Below are 19,707 nucleotides of genomic sequence, written 5' to 3' on the forward strand. Positions count from 1 at the left end.
TCATCAGGAGCATGCCCAGGTTGGTGTAGGGAGGTCAAACAGACACCTCATCAGGAGCATGCCCGGGCCTTGTAGGGAGGTCATATAGCCACCTCATCAGGAGCATGCCCGGGCCTTGTAGGGAGGTCATACACCTCATCAGGAGCATGCCCTGGCCGTGTAGGGAGGTCATACAGACACCTCATCAGGAGCATGCCCGGGCCTTGTAGGGAGGTCATACAGACACCTCATCAGGAGCATGCCCGGGCCTTGTAGGGAGGTCATACAGACACCTCATCAGGAGCATGCCCAGGCCTTGTAGGGATGTCATACAGACACCTCATCAGGAGTATGCCCAGGTTGGTGTAGGGAGGTCAGACAGCCACCTCATCAGGAGCATGCCCGGGCGGTGTAGGGAGGTCATACAGCCACCTCACCAGGAGCATGCCTGGGCCTTGTAGGGAGGTCATACACCTCATCAGGAGCATGCCCAGGTTGGTGTAGGGAGGTGAGACAGCCACCTTATCAGGAGCATGCCCGGGCCTTTTAGGGAGGTCATACAGATACCTCATCAGGAGCATGCCTGGGCCGTGTAGGGAGGTCATACAGACACCTCATCAGGAGCATGCCCAGGCCTTGTAGGGAGGTCATACAGCCACCTCATCAGCAGCATGCCCGGGCCTTGTAGGTAGGTCATATAGACACCTCATCAGGAGCATGCCCGGGCCGTGTAGGGAGGTCGTACAGACACCTCATCAGGAGCATGCCCAGGCCTTGTAGGGAGGTCATACAGACACCTCATCAGGAGCATGCCCAGGCCTTGTAGGGATGTCATACAGACACCTCATCAGGAGCATGCCCAGGTTGGTGTAGGGAGGTCAGACAGCCACCTCATCAGGAGCATGCCCGGGCGGTGTAGGGAGGTCATACAGACACCTCATCAGGAGCATGCCCAGGTTGGTGTATGGAGGTCAGACAGCCACCTCATCAGGAGCATGCCCGGGCGGTGTAGGGAGGTCATACAGACACCTCATCAGGAGCATGCACGGGCCTTGTAGGGAGGTCATACACCTCATCAGGAGCATGCCCAGGTTGGTGTAGGGAGGTGAGACAGCCACCTTATCAGGAGCATGCCCGGGCGGTGTAGGGAGGTCATACAGACACCTCATCAGGAGCATGCCCTGGCCTTGTAGGGAGGTCATACAGACACCTCATCAGGAGCATGCCCAGGCCTTGTAGGGATGTCATACAGACACCTCATCAGGAGCATGCCCAGGTTGGTGTAGGGAGGTCAGACAGCCACCTCATCAGGAGCATGCCCGGGCGGTGTATGGAGGTCATACAGACACCTCATCAGGAGCATGCCCAGGTTGGTGTAGGGAGGTCATACAGACACCTCATCAGGAGCATGCCCGGGCCTTGTAGGGAGGTCATACAGCTGCCTCATCAGGAGCATGCCCGGGCCTTGTAGGGAGGTCGTACAGCCACCTCATCAGGAGCATGCCCAGGCCTTGTAGGGAGGTCAAACAGACACCTCATCAGGAGCATGCCCGGGCCTTGTAGGGAGGTCATACAGCCACCTCATCAGGAGCATGCCCGGGCCTTGTAGGTAGGTCATACAGACACTTCATCAGGATCATGCCCGGGCCGTGTAGGGAGGTCGTACAGACACCTCATCAGGAGCATGCCCAGGCCTTGTAGGGAGGTCGTACAGCCACCTCATCAGGAGCATGCCTGGGCCTTGTAGTGAGGTCATACAGACACCTCATCAGGAGCATGCCCGGGCCTTGTAGTGAGGTCATACAGACACCTCATCAGGAGCGTGTAGGGAGGTCAAACAGACACCTCATCAGGAGCATGCCCGGGCCTTGTAGGGAGGTCATACACCTCATCAGGAGCATGCCCAGGCCTTGTAGGGAGCTCATACAGACACCTCATCAGGAGCATGCCCAGGCCTTGTAGGGATGTCATACAGACACCTCATCATGAGCATGCCCAGGTTGGTGTATGGAGGTCAGACAGCCACCTCATCAGGAGCATGCCCGGGCGGTGTATGGAGGTCATACAGACGCCTCATCAGGAGCATGCCCAGGTTGGTGTAGGGAGGTCAAACAGACACCTCATCAGGAGCATGCCCGGGCCTTGTAGGGAGGTCATATAGCCACCTCATCAGGAGCATGCCCGGGCCTTGTAGGGAGGTCATACACCTCATCAGGAGCATGCCCTGGCCGTGTAGGGAGGTCATACAGACACCTCATCAGGAGCATGCCCGGGCCTTGTAGGGAGGTCATACAGACACCTCATCAGGAGCATGCCCGGGCCTTGTAGGGAGGTCATACAGACACCTCATCAGGAGCATGCCCAGGCCTTGTAGGGATGTCATACAGACACCTCATCAGGAGTATGCCCAGGTTGGTGTAGGGAGGTCAGACAGCCACCTCATCAGGAGCATGCCCGGGCGGTGTAGGGAGGTCATACAGCCACCTCACCAGGAGCATGCCTGGGCCTTGTAGGGAGGTCATACACCTCATCAGGAGCATGCCCAGGTTGGTGTAGGGAGGTGAGACAGCCACCTTATCAGGAGCATGCCCGGGCCTTTTAGGGAGGTCATACAGATACCTCATCAGGAGCATGCCTGGGCCGTGTAGGGAGGTCATACAGACACCTCATCAGGAGCATGCCCGGGCCTTGTAGGGAGGTCATACAGACACCTCATCAGGAGCATGCCCAGGCCTTGTAGGGAGGTCAAACAGACACCTCATCAGGAGCATGCCCGGGCCTTGTAGGGAGGTCAAACAGACACCTCATCAGGAGCATGCCCGGGCCTTGTAGGGAGGTCATACAGCCACCTCATCAGGAGCATGCCCGGGCCTTGTAGGTAGGTCATACAGACACCTCATCAGGAGCATGCCCGGGCCGTGTAGGGAGGTCGTACAGACACCTCATCAGGAGCATGCCCAGGCCTTGTAGGGAGGTCATACAGACACCTCATCAGGAGCATGCCCAGGCCTTGTAGGGATGTCATACAGACACCTCATCAGGAGCATGCCCAGGTTGGTGTAGGGAGGTCAGACAGCCACCTCATCAGGAGCATGCCCGGGCGGTGTAGGGAGGTCATACAGACACCTCATCAGGAGCATGCACGGGCCTTGTAGGGAGGTCATACACCTCATCAGGAGCATGCCCAGGTTGGTGTAGGGAGGTGAGACAGCCACCTTATCAGGAGCATGCCCGGGCCTTTTAGGGAGGTCATACAGATACCTCATCAGGAGCATGCCTGGGCCTTGTAGGGAGGTCATACAGCCACCTCATCAGGAGCATGCCCAGGCCTTGTAGGGAGGTCAAACAGACACCTCATCAGGAGCATGCCCGGGCCTTGTAGGGAGGTCATACAGACACCTCATCAGGAGCATGCCCGGGCCTTGTAGGTAGGTCATACAGACACGTCATCAGGAGCATGCCCGGGCCGTGTAGGGAGATCATACACCTCATCAGGAGCATGCCCGGGCCTTGTAGGGAGGTCGTACAGCCACCTCATCAGGAGCATGCCTGGGCCTTGTAGTGAGGTCATACAGACACCTCATCAGGAGCATGCCCGGGCCTTGTAGTGAGGTCATACAGACATCTCATCAGGAGCGTGTAGGGAGGTCAAACAGACACCTCATCAGGAGCATGCCCGGGCCTTGTAGGGAGGTCATACACCTCATCAGGAGCATGCCCCGGCCTTGTAGGGAGCTCATACAGACACCTCATCAGGAGCATGCCCAGGCCTTGTAGGGATGTCATACAGACACCTCATCATGAGCATGCCCAGGTTGGTGTATGGAGGTCAGACAGCCACCTCATCGGGAGCATGCCCGGGCGGTGTATGGAGGTCATACAGACACCTCATCAGGAGCATGCCCAGGTTGGTGTAGGGAGGTCAGACAGCCACCTCATCAGGAGCATGCCCGGGCGGTGTATGGAGGTCATACAGACACCTCATCAGGAGCATGCCCAGGTTGGTGTAGGGAGGTCATACAGACACCTCATCAGGAGCATGCCCGGGCCTTGTAGGGAGGTCATACAGCTGCCTCATCAGGAGCATGCCCGGGCCTTGTAGGGAGGTCAAACAGACACCTCATCAGGAGCATGCCCGGGCCTTGTAGGGAGGTCATACAGCTGCCTCATCAGGAGCATGCCCGGGCCTTGTAGGTAGGTCATACAGACACCTCATCAGGATCATGCCCGGGCCGTGTAGGGAGGTCGTACAGACACCTCATCAGGAGCATGCCCAGGCCTTGTAGGGAGGTCGTACAGCCACCTCATCAGGAGCATGCCTGGGCCTTGTAGTGAGGTCATACAGACACCTCATCAGGAGCATGCCCGGGCCTTGTAGGGAGGTCAAACAGACACCTCATCAGGAGCATGCCCGGGCCTTGTAGGGAGGTCATACACCTCATCAGGAGCATGCCCAGGCCTTGTAGGGAGCTCATACAGACACCTCATCAGGAGCATGCCCAGGCCTTGTAGGGATGTCATACAGACACCTCATCATGAGCATGCCCGGGCCTTCTAGGGAGGTCATACACCTCATTAGGAGCATGCCCGGGCCGTGTATGGAGGTCATACAGGCACCTCATCAGGAGCATGCCCAGGTTGGTGTAGGGAGGTCATACAGACACCTCATCAGGAGCATGCCCGGGCCTTGTAGGGAGGTCATACAGCCACCTCATCAGGAGCATGCCCGGGCCTTGTAGGGAGGTCATACACCTCATCAGGAGCATACCCGGGCCGTGTAGGGAGGTCATACAGACACCTCATCAGGAGCATGCCCGGGCCTTGTAGGGAGGTCATACAGCCACCTCATCAGGAGCATGCCCGGGCCTTGTAGGGAGGTCATACAGCCACCTCACCAGGAGCATGCCTGGGCCTTGTAGGGAGGTCATACAGACACCTCATCAGGAGCATGCCTGGGGCTTGTAGGGAGGTCATACAGACACCTCATCAGGAGCATGCCCGAGCCTTGTAGGGAGGTCATACAGCCACCTCATCAGGAGCATGCCCGGGCCTTGTAGGGAGGTCATACAGACACATCAGGAGCATGCCCGGGCCTTGTAGGGAGGTCATACAGACACATCAGGAGCATGCCTGGGCCTTGTAGGGAGGTCATACACCTCATCAGGAGCATGCCCGGCCCGTGTAGGGAGGTCATACAGCCACCTCATCAGGAGCATGCCCAGGCCTTGTAGGGAGGTCATACAGACACATCAGGAGCATGCCCGGGCCTTGTAGGGAGGTCATACAGACACATCAGGAGCATGCCTGGGCCTTGTAGGGAGGTCATACACCTCATCAGGAGCATGCCCGGCCCGTGTAGGGAGGTCATACAGCCACCTCATCAGGAGCATGCCCAGGCCTTGTAGGGAGGTCATACAGACACATCAGGAGCATGCCCGGGCCTTGTAGGGAGGTCATACAGACACATCAGGAGCATGCCTGGGCCTTGTAGGGAGGTCATACAGGCATGTGAAGGCCACACACATGCTCAGCCTCACTTTTACTTAGTATAAGGACATTACAGCAAAGTTGGATAAATCCAGGCCGCCTTTGGTTAATACACAGGATTCCCAGTGATGTTGTCAGCACATTCAACTTTGTACAGAACAAAGTAATGAGAAGATTTCACTCAGATCTAGGATGTGTTATTTGAGTGTTCCCTTTATTTTTTTTTTAATGTAACTCTCTGAAACCAGTTGATACGTAAGAAAAATATTTTCGCTGGAGTACCCCTTTAACCCCTTAACGACATCGGGCGTAAATTTACGCTCTTGCAGCCTGGTACTTAACGCACCAGGGCGTAAATTTACGCCCGATGTTTACCCGACCGCTGCGTGTAAACACGCGGTGATCGGGTAATGATGGCTGCTGTTACTAACAGCAGACCTACCATAGCTTGTCGGCACGGAGGGGGTCATTAACCCCCCGTGCCGACGATCGATGTAATTGGCTGATTTATTCAAATCAGCCAACTACAGTGATTTTCTGGTTCCCGGGTCATCGGGGACCTGGAATTTAATGATGATTGGTGCTGTCCGAGACAACACCAATCATCATTAGTGTTTAGAGTGGGGGTGGCCACGGTGCCAGACCCCCTATCACCGCTATTGGCCGGCCAAGCCCGGCCGGCCAATAGCTGCGATCAAAGTAAAAATAAATATTTTTACTTTGATCTGCACACCTCAGTCGGTTAGCTGAGGTGTGCAGAGCAGGTGTGTGTGGTGTGTAGTGCACCATACTCACCTGATCGCGGTGTCCGGTGCGGCGAATCGGCGATCCCGTGGCGTCCGCTTCTCTCGGCGTCTTCGTTCGGCTCTTGTCGGGTACGTTTGTTTTTTCCGGAGATCTTCGGCTATTTCCGTCAGGTACTTGTACTGCCCCCTAGTGGCTGGTTAGTGTATATCATACACTAATCAGTGGCTTTGGGGTGAAGAAATAGCATTTTTTTTTTTTTTTGCGCCCTTTCGCCGCTGAGTGCTGATCAGCATCGCACGTAAGTGCGCTGCTGATCAGCAACTCCGCTTTTTTGGCGTAGGGTTTTTTTCCCCCCCCCTTTTTTTTTTCTATATCCTACCGCCACTGTTTGCTGATAAGTACCGCACATAAGTACGGCATTTATCAGCAACTCTCTTTTTGACTTAGTTTCCCCCCCCCCCCTTACTGTGAAAAAAAACATAAAACACAAAACACTACACTACCACACATTACATTACAATACATCTAATAAAGTTTTACTATACACCACTACACTACATCACATTTACATACCACCCATACCCCCCATACCCCCCTACCCCAATCCCCGTATAAAAATGTCACAGAAACGGTTTTCGGTGGAAGAGGCGTACGCACTTATCGCCTCTGACACAGAAACAGCCAGTGAGGATGAATGGGGGGATCCTTCCTTCATCCTCATCATCATCATCCAGTGATGATGGTTATCCACCACGGCGTCCAAGGAGGACGCCTCAGGCTGCCTCCTGTCATTCCACCCCATATCGCCCCCCGTCCCCCAGACAGGTGACCCCATCTGGACCCCAGACCCCCAAAATCATCAGCCCTGGATTCCTGGCTTTTTGGCTGACTTTTTAACCCCACAGGTCTCAGAGAAATAGACTTTTTCAAGCTCTATTTCTCTGATGACTTTGTAAATTTGATGGTGGCGCAAACAAATCTGTACATTTTGGGGGCTCCTGCTGCACATGGGCCTAGTAAAAAAAAACACAATGCGGCAATACTGGAGTGGGAATATTATGTATAATACCCCACTTTACAGAATGGCCATGGGACGATTCGAAACCCTCCTAAAATTCTTGCATTATAATGATAATGCAAGTTGCCCCCCGCGAGATGACCCCTAATATGACCGACTGTACAAAGTACGGCCGGTCATAGAGCACTTCTCAGCCAAATTTACTGAGATGTATATCCCAGAGAAATACATCTCAGTAGATGAGTCCCTCCTGAGCTTCAAAGGAAGACTCCATTTCCGCCAGTACCTTCCCAATAAAAGATCACGGTATGGCGTGAAACTATACAAACTCTGTGAGAGTACCTCAGGATACACTTACAGATTTAGAGTATATGAGGGTAGGGACACCCAAATCCAGCCCCCAGAATGCCCCCCCATCCTCGGAGTTAGTGGGAAGATCGTTTGGGAACTGATCTTCCCACTGCTGGATAAAGGTTATCACCTGTACGTTGATAACTTTTATACAAGCATCCCCCTGTTTCGGTCTCTCGCTGCCCGAGCTAATGTAGCTTGCGGCACGATCCGAAAAAATCAAAGAGGCCTCCCAAGTCACCCTGTTAGAGAAACGATGAGAAGGGGTGCGTGCAAGGCCTATTCCTGTGAAAACATGATGTTGGTCAGATATAAGGACAAGCGCGATGTCCTTATTCTGACCACAATTCACAGGAATAGTGTCACCCCTGTCACTGTACGTGGTACCACAAACGTGGTGAACAAACCTGATTGTATTCTAGACTACAATCAGTGTAAGGGAGGAACTGATCTCTCAGATCAAGTCCTCAAACCATAAAATGCCACGCGGAAAACAAGAACGTGGTACAAAAAGGTGGCCGTATATCTGGTACAAACAGCGATGTACAACGCTTTTGTGTTGTACCGATGTGCCGGCCACCTGGGGAAATTCCTTGATTTCCAGGAAGCAGTAATCAAAGCCCTGATATTCGGCAGCCACGGAGCGGGCCCCAGCGCTTCTGGATATGAAGGACCCCGTATCGTAGAGGGACAACATTTTCCAGGTGAAGTCCCCCACACTGGAAAAAAGGGGAGATCCCAAAAGAAGTGCAGAGTGTGCCACAAAAGGGGGATCAGGAAGGACACCATTTACCAGTGTGACACCTGTCCTGATCACCCCGGCCTCTGCATAAAGGATTGCTTCAAGGCGCACCACACGTCCTTGGAGTTCTAAATTATCTAAATTCTGTCCCTTATTCCTATTTCAGGGGTCACGTTGATCCAGGGATTATTCTGATTGCCATTATGGAGTCATGAAGGAATTTTTCCCCTGTGATGAGGCTACTGTTTTCTGCCTCACCATGGTTTTTTTGCCTTCCTCTGGATCAACACAGGTTGAATTTGATGGACACCTGTCCTTTTCAACCTTATAAACTTCTAATTGGCCCAATACCCCCAAATTAATTAAAATTGTCCCTTTTCCCCAACTAAATAGACATGGCCGCCATTCCCATTAGAGGATGCCATGATGCAATTAGAAAGCCCCTGTGCGGCCAGGACAGTACAAACCCCCCACAAGTGACCCCATTCTGGAAACTACACCCCGTAAGGAATCTAACAAGCGGGGCATTGGGGATATGGACCCCTAGTGACGGCCACATTAGTGCTGTGAAAGTGAAAAAAATAGTATTTTTCATCTTCACAGCACATGTTCTACATATGTGCCCGTCACCAGTAGGGTCCATATCCTCACTGCACCCCTTGTTAGATTCCTTGAGGGGTGTAGTTTCCAGAATGGGGTCACTTGTGGGGGGTTTCTACTGTCCTGGCAGCACAGGAGCTTTGTAAGTGCAACATGGCCTCCATCCTCGATTCCAACCTCTAAATGGCGCTCTGTCCCTTTGGTGGCTTGCCCTGTGCCCATATGGCACATTATGTCCACATGTGGGGTATCTTTGTACTCAGGGGAAATTACCCTACACGTTTTGCATTTATTTTCTCTTTTAACCCCTTTTGGAAATGAAAAAAATCAAGGCTGGACCAACATTTAGTGTAAAAAAAAATATAATTTTTACACTAAATCATTGATCTAGTCTTTATTTTTTCATTTTCACAAAGGGTTAACCCCTTGCCGCAAAATGACGTTCCTGGAATGTCATGTAAAGCAGGTAGTTCCCGCAACATGACGTTCCAGGAACGTCATGGCTTCCCTGCCTCCCCCCTCTGTCCCTAGGTGAGATCGGGCAGCAGGAGGAGGCTGTGTCACACAGCATCCCCCTGCTGCCTCTGCCCGGAGGGGAGCCGCGCTCCCCCGGGCAGTTAACCCCATAAACGCCGCGGTCAATGCGACCGCAGCGTCTATGGGGAGATCGGGTGGTGGGGGGAGGCTGCAGCACGTTGCCTCCCCCCACCGCCACAACTAGTATGTCCCCCGTATGTCCCCCGGCCCCCCTCCCCTCGTCCTCCGATACCGGAGATCACCGCTATTACCGTTATAGCGGTGATCTCCGGTACCGGGAATTACCGGCGCCGCCGAGAGCTTTCATCTCCCCCCACCGTGAATCCACGGTGGGGGGAGATGAAAAATGTCCCCTCAGACCCCAGATCAGCCCCCCGATCAGACCCCAGATCACCGTACCCGGGCGGCCATCAGATCCAAGATGGCCGCCCCCATCCCTGCGAACAAACAATGTTTGTTCGCAGGGATGGAAATAAAATAATGATCAAAGCCCCATGCTCTCCGCCACCGGAGGTAGCGGAGAGCATGGGGCAGTGATTGGGGACCTCCCCGTGTGGTCCCGGAGCAGGCGATCGGCGGTATATACTATATACCGCCGATCGCCTGTTTCCAGTGCTGCCGGCACTTTTTATCCCCTGTCACCATAAATCATTGGTGACAGGGGATAAAAAGTGTTACAGTGTCGCCCCCCAAGTCGCACCACCGCACGTCGCCTCTGACCACCGCACGTCGCCTCTGACCACCGCACGCTGCCTCTGACCACCGCACGCTGCCCCTGACCACCGCACGCTGCCCCTGACCACCGCACGTTGCCCCTGACCACCCCACGTTGCCCCTGACCACCCCACGTTGCCCGTAACCACCGCACGTCGCCCGTAACCACCGCATGTCGCCCCTAACCACCGCACGTCGCCTCTGACCACCGCACGCCGCCTCTGACCACCGCACGCTGCCTCTGACCACCGCACGCTGCCTCTGACCACCGCACGCTGCCTCTGACCACCGCACATTGCCCCTGACCACCCCACGTTGCCCCTGACCACCCCACGTTGCCCGTAACCACCCCACGTTGCGTGTAACCACCGCACGTTGCCCCTAACCACCGCACGTTGCCTCTAACCACCCCAAATTGCCAATGACCCCCTTCAGATTGCCCGTAACCACGCCAGATTGCCGTAACCAACCCAAATTACATATAAGCACTTTAGTTTATCCGTAACCAACCCAGATTGTCCGTAACCACCTCACGTTGGCCGTAACCACAGCAGGTTGCCTGTAATCACCTCAAGATTACCCGTAACCACAGCAGGTTGCCCATCACCACCCCAGGTTGCCCGTGACCACCCCAGGTTGCCCGTAAACCACCCCGCATTACCTGTAATCTCATTTTTTTATTGTATTTTAGTAAGTGCGCTGTTCTAATAACCATTACTAGCTGCGGTTTTGCTCCAGCAAATTGGCGCTCCCTTCCTTCTGAGCCCTGCTGTGTGCCCATACAGTGGTTTATGCCCACATATGGGGTACTGTTCTACTCAGGAGAACCTGCGTTTTTTTACTCCGCTTGCGCTACAGGGACGCTGCAAACGCACCTGGCGCTCAGAAACTTCTTCAGCAAAATCTGCACTGAAAATGCTAATTGGCGCTCCCTTCCTTCTGAGCCCCGCTGTGTGCCCATAGAGTGGATTATGCCCACATATGGGGTACCGTTCTACTCAGGAGAACCTGCTTTACAGATTTTGGGGTGAATTTTCTCCCCTGTTCCTCGTGAAATTGAGAAATTTCAAACTAAAGGAACATATTATTGGAAAAATTCGAGTTTTTCATTTTTACTGTCTACTTTTGAATACTTTCCTCTAATACCTGTGGGGTCAAAATGCTCACCCCACCCCAAGATGAATTCTCTGAGGGGTGCACTTTCTAAAATGGGGTGACTTATGGGGAGATTTTACTCCGCTGACACTACAGGGGATCTGCAAACGCACCTGGCGCTCAGAAACTTCTTCAGCAAAATCTGCACTGAAAATGCTAATTGGCGCTCCTTCCCTTCTGAGCCCGGCTGTGTGCCCATAGAGTGGTTTATGCCCACGTATGGGGTACCGTTCTACTCAGGAGAACCTGCGTTACAGATTTTGGGGTACTTTTTTTCTCCTGTTCATTGTGAAATTGAGAAATTTTAAACTAAACTAAAATATTATTGGAAAAATTCAGGTTTTTCATATTAACTGTCTAATTCTGAATACTTTCCTCTAATACCTGTGGGGTCAAAATGGTCACCACACACCAAGATGTATTCTTCGAGGGGTGTACTTTCGAAAATGGGGTGACTTATGGGGGGGTTTCTCTCTGCTGACACTACAGGGGCACTGCAAATGCACCTGGCGCTCGGAAACTTCTTCAGCAAAATCTGCATTAAAAAAGCTAATTGGCGCTCCCTTCCTTCTGAGCCCGGCTGTGTGCCCATACAGTGGTTTACGCCCACATATGGGGTACTGTTGTACTCAGAGAACCTGCATTACAAATTTTGGGGTGGTTTTTTTCTCATGTTCCTTTTGAAAATTAGAAACTTTAATCTAAACGCATATATTATTGGAAAATTTAAATTTTCCATTTTTTTACGGCCTAATGGTGAACACTTTCCTCCAGCCCCTGTAGGGTTAAAATGCTCATTATACCCCTAGATTAATTCTTTAAGGTGTCTAGTTTCCAAAATGGGGTCACTTATGGGGGTTTCCAGTATACAAGCCTCCTAAATCCATTTAAAAAAAGAACTGGTCCCTAAAAAAAATCCATTTTGGAAATTTCATGAAAATTTGATATATTGCTAATAAATTTCTAAGCCCCGTAACACCTTAAAAAAGTAAAATATGTTTCCCAAATTATGCCAGAATAAAGAGGACATATTGGTAATGTGATTTAGTAACTAATTTATGTGCTATGACTTCCTTTTTTAAGAAGCAGAGAATTTCAAAGTTCATAAAATGCTAATTTTTCAAATTTTTCATGATATTTTGATGTTTTTCACAAACAAAACACAAAGTAGTGACCAAATTTTGCCACTAACATAAAGTGCCATATGTGACGAAAAAACAATCTCAGAATCGCTAGCATACGTTAAAGCATCACTGAGCTATAAGCGCATAAAGTGAGACAGGTCAGATTTTAAAAAATTAGCTTGGTCATTAAGGCCAAAACAGGCTTTAGAGGCAAGGGGTTAAAAGATAAAATAAACACAAAATGTGTAGAGCAATTTCCCCTGAGTACGGAAATACCCCACATGTGGACATAAAGCCCCATGTGGGCGCAGGGCAAGCCTCCGAAGGGAAGGAGCGCCATTTGGATTTTGGAGGTTGGATTTGGCCAGAATGGATGATGAATGCCATGTCGCATTTACAGAGCCCTCGTGCTGCCAACACACTGGAAACCCCCCACAAGTGACCCCATTCTGGAAACTGCAGCCCTCAGGGAATCTAACAAGGGGTGCAATGAGGATATGGACCCCTGGATGACGGGCACATATGTGCCATGAAAGTGAAAAAATTTAAATTTTCACTTTAACGTCACATTTTTCTACATTTGTGCCCGTCACCAGTGGGGTCCATATGCTCACTGCCCCCCTTGTTAGATTCCTCGAGGGGTGTAGTTTCCAGAATGGGGTCACTTGTCGGGGGTGTCCAGTGTCTTGGCAGCACGAGGGCTCTGTAAATGCGACATGGCCCTTGAAATCTTTTCCAGTGAAATCCAGCTTCCAAAAGCCAATTGGCGCTCCTTCCCTTTGGAAGCTCGTCCTGCGCCCGCTTGGCACTTTATGTCCACATGTGGGGTATTTCTGTACTAGGGAGAAACTGCGCTACACATTTTGTGGGTTTTATTTTCCTTTCATCCCTTTGTGAAAATGAAAAATTGAAGGCTAGAACAACGTTTTAGTGTAAAAAATAAACTTTTCTTTTTTCACGCCATATTGTTAGGAAAATCTGTGAAGCACCTGTGGGGTCCAAATGCTCACCGCACCCCTTGTTATATTTCTTGAGGGGTGTAGTTTTCTAAATGGTGTCCCTTTAGGGGTGTTTTTTATGTTTTGGCACCCAGAGCCTCTGCAAACCTGAAGTGGTACAGTCAGAAATGACCAAATATAACGGAGCCATTGAAATTCACGTAGCTCCTTTGTATCTGAGGCTTGTGGTTGTGTCAAACAATGCATTAGGGCCACATATGGGGTATTTATATAAACTGCAGAAACGGGGCAATCAATATTGGGGTGCATGTCTCTGGTAATAAGTTTATAAATATGAAAAATATTGGATTACAATAAAATCTCTGCACAGAAAATTAAAATTAACACACTTAGCTTTTATTTCTGTGACTCTCCTAAAGGGTTAAAACACTTTGTGCTTTTGCAGAGTGTGGGGGGTGCAGTTTCTGAAATGGGGTGCTTTGTGGGGCTTTCTAACATACAGGCCCCTCAAATACACTTTAAACCTAAACAGGTCCCTAAAAATATCTGATTTTGAAATTTTACGGAAAATTTGGAAATTTGCTGCTTATGTGTTAAGCTTTCTATTGTCTAAAAAAAATGAAAGATCGTTTGATAAATGCCGCCAACATAAAGTAGACATGTTGCTAATGCTATTTAATATATAATTTATGTGGTATAACCACTTTCTGTATAAGCAAAAAAGTTTAAAAGTTGGAAAAATGCATTTTTTCACAATTTTTTACATTATTTGTTTTTTTTTCATAAATATTCGTTATAAATATCGACTCCAATTTACCAGAAATGTAAAGTACAATATGTCACGAGAAAACAATCTCAGAATCAGCCGGATAAGTAAAAGCATCCCGAAGTTATTAATGACTAAAGTGACACAGGTCATATTCATAAAACTTGTCTCTGTCATTAAGGCCATTTCAGGCTCTGTCCTTAAGGGGTTAATGTTACAGCACTGAGATTGTCTCACTTCATCCAAAACATCTGTGATTCTCTATGGGCTGTAGAGACTACCCTGGTCAAGAGGTCCAACAGTGCATCAAAACATTCTCAAATGTGTCCGTGTCATAGACGTCCTATCGAGCTTACATGGCTCCTTGTAATAAGTATCTGTTTATTTTAGTGGACATGGAGAGAGAGGAGAGCTGCACCTCACACCCATGGCTGACACTAATGCCTCTCGGCTACATTTAAAAACCAACGCCAGGATGTTGGTATATAATGATCAGACCTTATTGCCTCATGTACCACGTGCAGGTCCCCTGGATCATGAGTCCCTACACTAAATCAGCACTGTGTCTGTCAGAGACAGCCAACCCCGCAGTGCGAGCGCAAGCAGGGAAGGGAGGCCATAGAACGGCCCTGCAACCCCAATGTCACAGGACCATACCCAAAAGGGCAATATGGTTTCATCAAATTATATACCAACATCCTGCCGTTGGTTTTTGAAATGTAGCCGAGAGGCATTAGTGTCAGCCATAGGTTTGAGGTGCAGCAGCTCCTTCCTCTCTCTCTCTATGTCCGTGTTTATTTTAGTGAGTACACGATGCTGCTGCGGCTCTGACGTCATCCCTCAAACCTCCTATTAAAAAAGACAGTAATTATAAACCATCATTAACTCCGGCTCAGCAGCAATTACCATCGCAGAGGGAGTGGCGGTGAGTGTTTACTCACCGGCTCTGCAAAGGCTTCAGCGTTCCTTAACCCTTTCATGGTGTAGACAATTTTTTTTGTTTTCTTATTGTTGCATTCCAACATTTATTGTGCATAGCCCTAGGAGGGCTTGTATTTTATGGGCAAATTCTATAGCAATGCTATACCTGCACTCCATTTACCGGGTGGGAGGGCAGAGGGGCGCAGCATGGCTGGCATCAAGGAGTGTAACCTCCCCCTGCTCATTGACTCCAATTTACACCAGCACACAGGTGTATAACATAGTGAAAAGCCACACGAGCTCAGAGCCGATGTAGACTGCTGCAGCTACCTCAGATACCCCGTGTGTCTCTCAATAAATCCGGCATGGGTGAGAGGGGCAGGAGTTGAAAGGGAATGTATCACTCAGATTTTCTTTTACTGATTAGAGCCAGATACTAAAACTTGTTCTTTTATTCTAATCATTTCATTTAATTGATCCATTTTGGGACTATAGGGTTGTTTTTTTTATTTCACTTTTTGTAGACTGTTATGTGGGCTGCTATCTTGCCAGAGTTGTTTTTAAAGGGGTTGCTTACCAAAAACATTTATTTCAATCAACTTCTATTTAAAAAAAAAATCTGAAGACTTCAGCTGTTTTATGTCCTGCAGGAAGTGGTTTTCTTTCCAGTCTGGAGGGCAGGAGAGGTTTTCTATGGAGAATTGCTACTTTTCTCAACAGTTGCTGACATGGACAGAGGTGGCAGCAGAGAGCACTGTGTCAGACTGAAGAGAATACACCACTTCCTGCAGGGCATACAGCAGCAGATAAGTACTAAAGTACTAGAAGACTTTAGATTATTTTAATAGAGGTAAATTACAAATCTCTGGCACCAGTTGATTTTAAAGAAAACAAATTCTTGTTGAATAACCCCTTTGACAGCATTCAGTGACTTGCTTTCCAGCAAGACTCATGGACATAGACAACAATAGACAGAGCCTGTCCTGTTGAGATAATTGTGAGACATTACTGAGCACGCTCTATGACCTGTGAAGAGGTCATTCCACAGGGAGCTGCTATTGTCTCCTCTATCTACTGGTGTCACATGCTGTACAGATCACTTTATTGCAGCCTCCTCTTATCACCACAGACACAACAGGAAGTCTCAGCTTAGTATTACCCCCAGTGGTGAGAATGAGAACTGCAAGATATGCAGGATTATTTTATAATATAGATGGAAAATTTGAAGAAAAAGTCACCAAAATTAAAAAAAAAAAATAAAAATAAAAATGTTTAACATAAAAACATTATTTAAACAATAGGTCATTTTGTGATGACACTGTCCCTTTTAATATGGAAACCACACAATTGGAAAAAGGAAAAAAACAAATGGTGCACAAAATAACCCACACCTAATCGCTTCTCTGCCTTTTTGCGAAGATCAAGTGTAAGGGTGGGTTCAGACTGAGAAATTCTCGTGGAAAATGTCCGCGTTATTCCATCAGCTGTCCACCCGCACATCTGGGCGCCTTTCCGCCGGCCCCATAGACACCATTGTATGGGCTGGCGTATTCCGCTATACACTGAAAGAAGTGTCATGTCACTTCTTTCAGCGGATCACGGAATACGCCAGCCCATACAATGGTGTCTATGGAGCCGGCAGAAAGGCGCGCGCGGACACACGGCGGAATGCGAGAATTCTGTAGTGTGAACCCACCCTTAATATCTGTTCTCAACAGTTTAATATCTACCTGGGCCGTGGGCTGAATGGGTTTATAGAACAGGGAGATGGACAAGGAGCTTGTTCTGTCCTCTGCAGGCCGTCACCTGGTACTGCAGCGCTTCTAGAAGAGAACACTCCTACAGCCAGTGTCTGCTATTACTAGCAGAACCAATAACCCTGTTGTACACTGATGACATGGTGGCAGCAGGTATACACAGCTCTGATCAGGCACAGGCAGGATACAGAACAATCAGGATCTAGACTCTCTTCCTTCATGTCAGTTTTTGTAAATTCTTGTGTGGGAGCAGCGCCCCAAGCTTCATTATAATCCTATATCTGTGGAGATAAATCCCCCTCTTCAGGGGGTATATTTTTATGGGGTAATTTTTGTAAATCCTTGTTTGTTTCTTTTTTTTTTTTTTTTTTTATAAATAAATTATAATTGATTTTAAAATAGTCACATAGGGGGAGTTTATGAAAATTGTTCTGAATGGAAAGTGCTATATATTTGCCTTTAATTTATATTGTGCCTCTTGCATAATGCTCCTCCCCCCATCAAATTTATCTTTTTGCACCATTAAAAAAAAAAAGTAGCATTTGTTAAATCTGAAATTGTACGTACAAAATAGAACAGACGTGAGTGGTGTAAACTTTAGAAAAGTTGTACATTTTTGCACAGTCACACATAAGACAATGATAAATTCCCCCATAGTGTTCCTATGGCTGATGTAGTACATAGAAATTGATTATGGGTCCTTACAACCTCTTCACCCCTCTTTGACCCATCGCCACCTCCAGCATCAGCTTGCACATTACGGTCACTGCTCCACTGTCAGTTTCATCCACATTTTTTAATACACTAGATGCTTTATCACGATCATTATTTTGGAATATTTAAAGTGGTCAGTCCACTAGACCACCTAACCATAGCCTCCTCTTCTCATTGTTATCATGAAGACTCAATCCAAGGATGACATTACTTCACTTCATACTCTATTATTCTGTTGGTTTACATTTATTGGAAAAATGGCACCGGGGAGAGGCTTTAAAAAATTTTTTTCCTTTTTTTTTAAAGCTTTAAAATCGATCATAGCAGCTACCAAGGTCTTCAGAAGATCTGCACACCGCAACTACGTCATAGACGTGCCAGAAGGGCAATTTACACGTGTGGCACCTGTACCCTCTGCACACGCAATCACTATTGATTGGGCATGCAGAGGGTTGGAAGCTGCAGGCAGGAGTCTTCTGTAAGACATGGAGGACACTCATATAGGACACAGCATATAGAGCATGGGTCTCCAAACTGCGGCCCTCCAGCTCATGGGTCTCCAAACTGCGGCCCTCCAGCTCATGGGTCTTCAAACTGCGGCCCTCCAGCTGTTGCAAAACAACAACTCCCATCATGCCTTGGATTTGGCTGTCCAGGCATGATGGGAAATGTAGTTTTGCAAAAGCTGGAGGGCTTCAGTTTGGAGACCCATAGAGCATGCTCAGCTACAGAGCCCGTTCTATATGCAACAACCGTCTAACCGTCATAAAAGAAGAAATCCAGCCAGACCCATTTTTTTTATAGCAAGTGGTGGGGAGGATAAAAGAAATACCATGCTCTTACCTCCCCAGCTCCTGCGCATGTGGCCCCTTCCTGGTCTGAGCAGGGACCTGAGGTGTGAGGTCAGCTGACTGGCTGAGCTAATCTCACACGTCACGACCCTGGTCCTCACTCAGAACAGGAAGCGGCTGGGTACTCAGGGACCAGAATGGCGGTATGCAGCTACCAGCGCTGGAGGAGGGGGGTAAGGTAAAAGCATGTTATTTCTTTAATCCTCTCCAGCACTTGCTAAAAAAAAAAGTGGGTCTGTCCAGACTTCTCCTTTAAAGTGACTCTGTACCCACAATCTGACCCCCCCCCCCCCCCCAAAACCGCTTATACCTTCGGATAGCTGCTTTTAATCCAAGATCTGTCATGGGGTCCGTTCGGCAGGTGATGCAGTTTCTGTCATAAAAACAACTTTTAAACTGGCAGTCCCGTGCCCTATGGCTGCAGTTAAGAATTTCTATGCATTAGGCTGGCACAACCTCTCTGTCCCTCCTCCCCACCCTCCTCATTATTAGGAATACTCCAGATTGCCTCCTATTCCCCACCTGTGTCAGCACGGCACATGGAAAGGATTGTTAAGACACCTGAGTAGTTTTCACTGCAAAGTAATAGGAAAAATGGTGAAGAAGGTGGGGAGGAGGGAGGGAGAGGTTGTGCTAGCCTAAGGCATACACAAACTAAGCCCCGGCCAAAGAGCACGAGGCTGCCAATTTAAAAGTTGTTTTTTATGACAATAACTGCATCCATCACCTGCTGAACGGACCCCAGGACAGATCTTGGATTAAAAAGCAGCTATCTGAAGGTACAAGTGGTTTGGGGGGTCAGATTGTGGGTACAGAGTCGCTTTAAGAAGCTGATAAAAATAAAAGTTAATAATATAAAGAGACTAGATGGACCAGGTGTTCTTTTTCTTCCCAACAATCTTCTTTGTAAACCAATATTTGGTGTGATCGCCCTTTGCTTTAAGGGTACAAACCCACTTGACGTATTTGCTGCGTATATCAGTCTTAAAAATAAGCAGGCAAAACGCAGGTTGGCTTTATACAACTGTTCTGTGTTAAAATACGCAATTGCGTATTTTTGAAGCATGAAGCTTGTTGTTAGCAAAGCATCAGTTGTTAACAACCTGTAGCTTCACGCTTCAAAAATACGCAATTGCGTATTTTAACGCAGAACAATTGTATAAAGCCAACCTGCGTTTTGCCTGCTTATTTTTAAGACTGATTCACGCAGCAAATACGTCAAGTGGGTTTGTACCCTAAAGACTGAATCAATCCTTCTAGCTACTTGGTTTTCAAGATTGTTACA

Source organism: Dendropsophus ebraccatus, chromosome 11 (genome assembly GCF_027789765.1).
Source record: "Dendropsophus ebraccatus isolate aDenEbr1 chromosome 11, aDenEbr1.pat, whole genome shotgun sequence".
Classification (NCBI taxonomy): domain Eukaryota; kingdom Metazoa; phylum Chordata; class Amphibia; order Anura; family Hylidae; genus Dendropsophus; species Dendropsophus ebraccatus.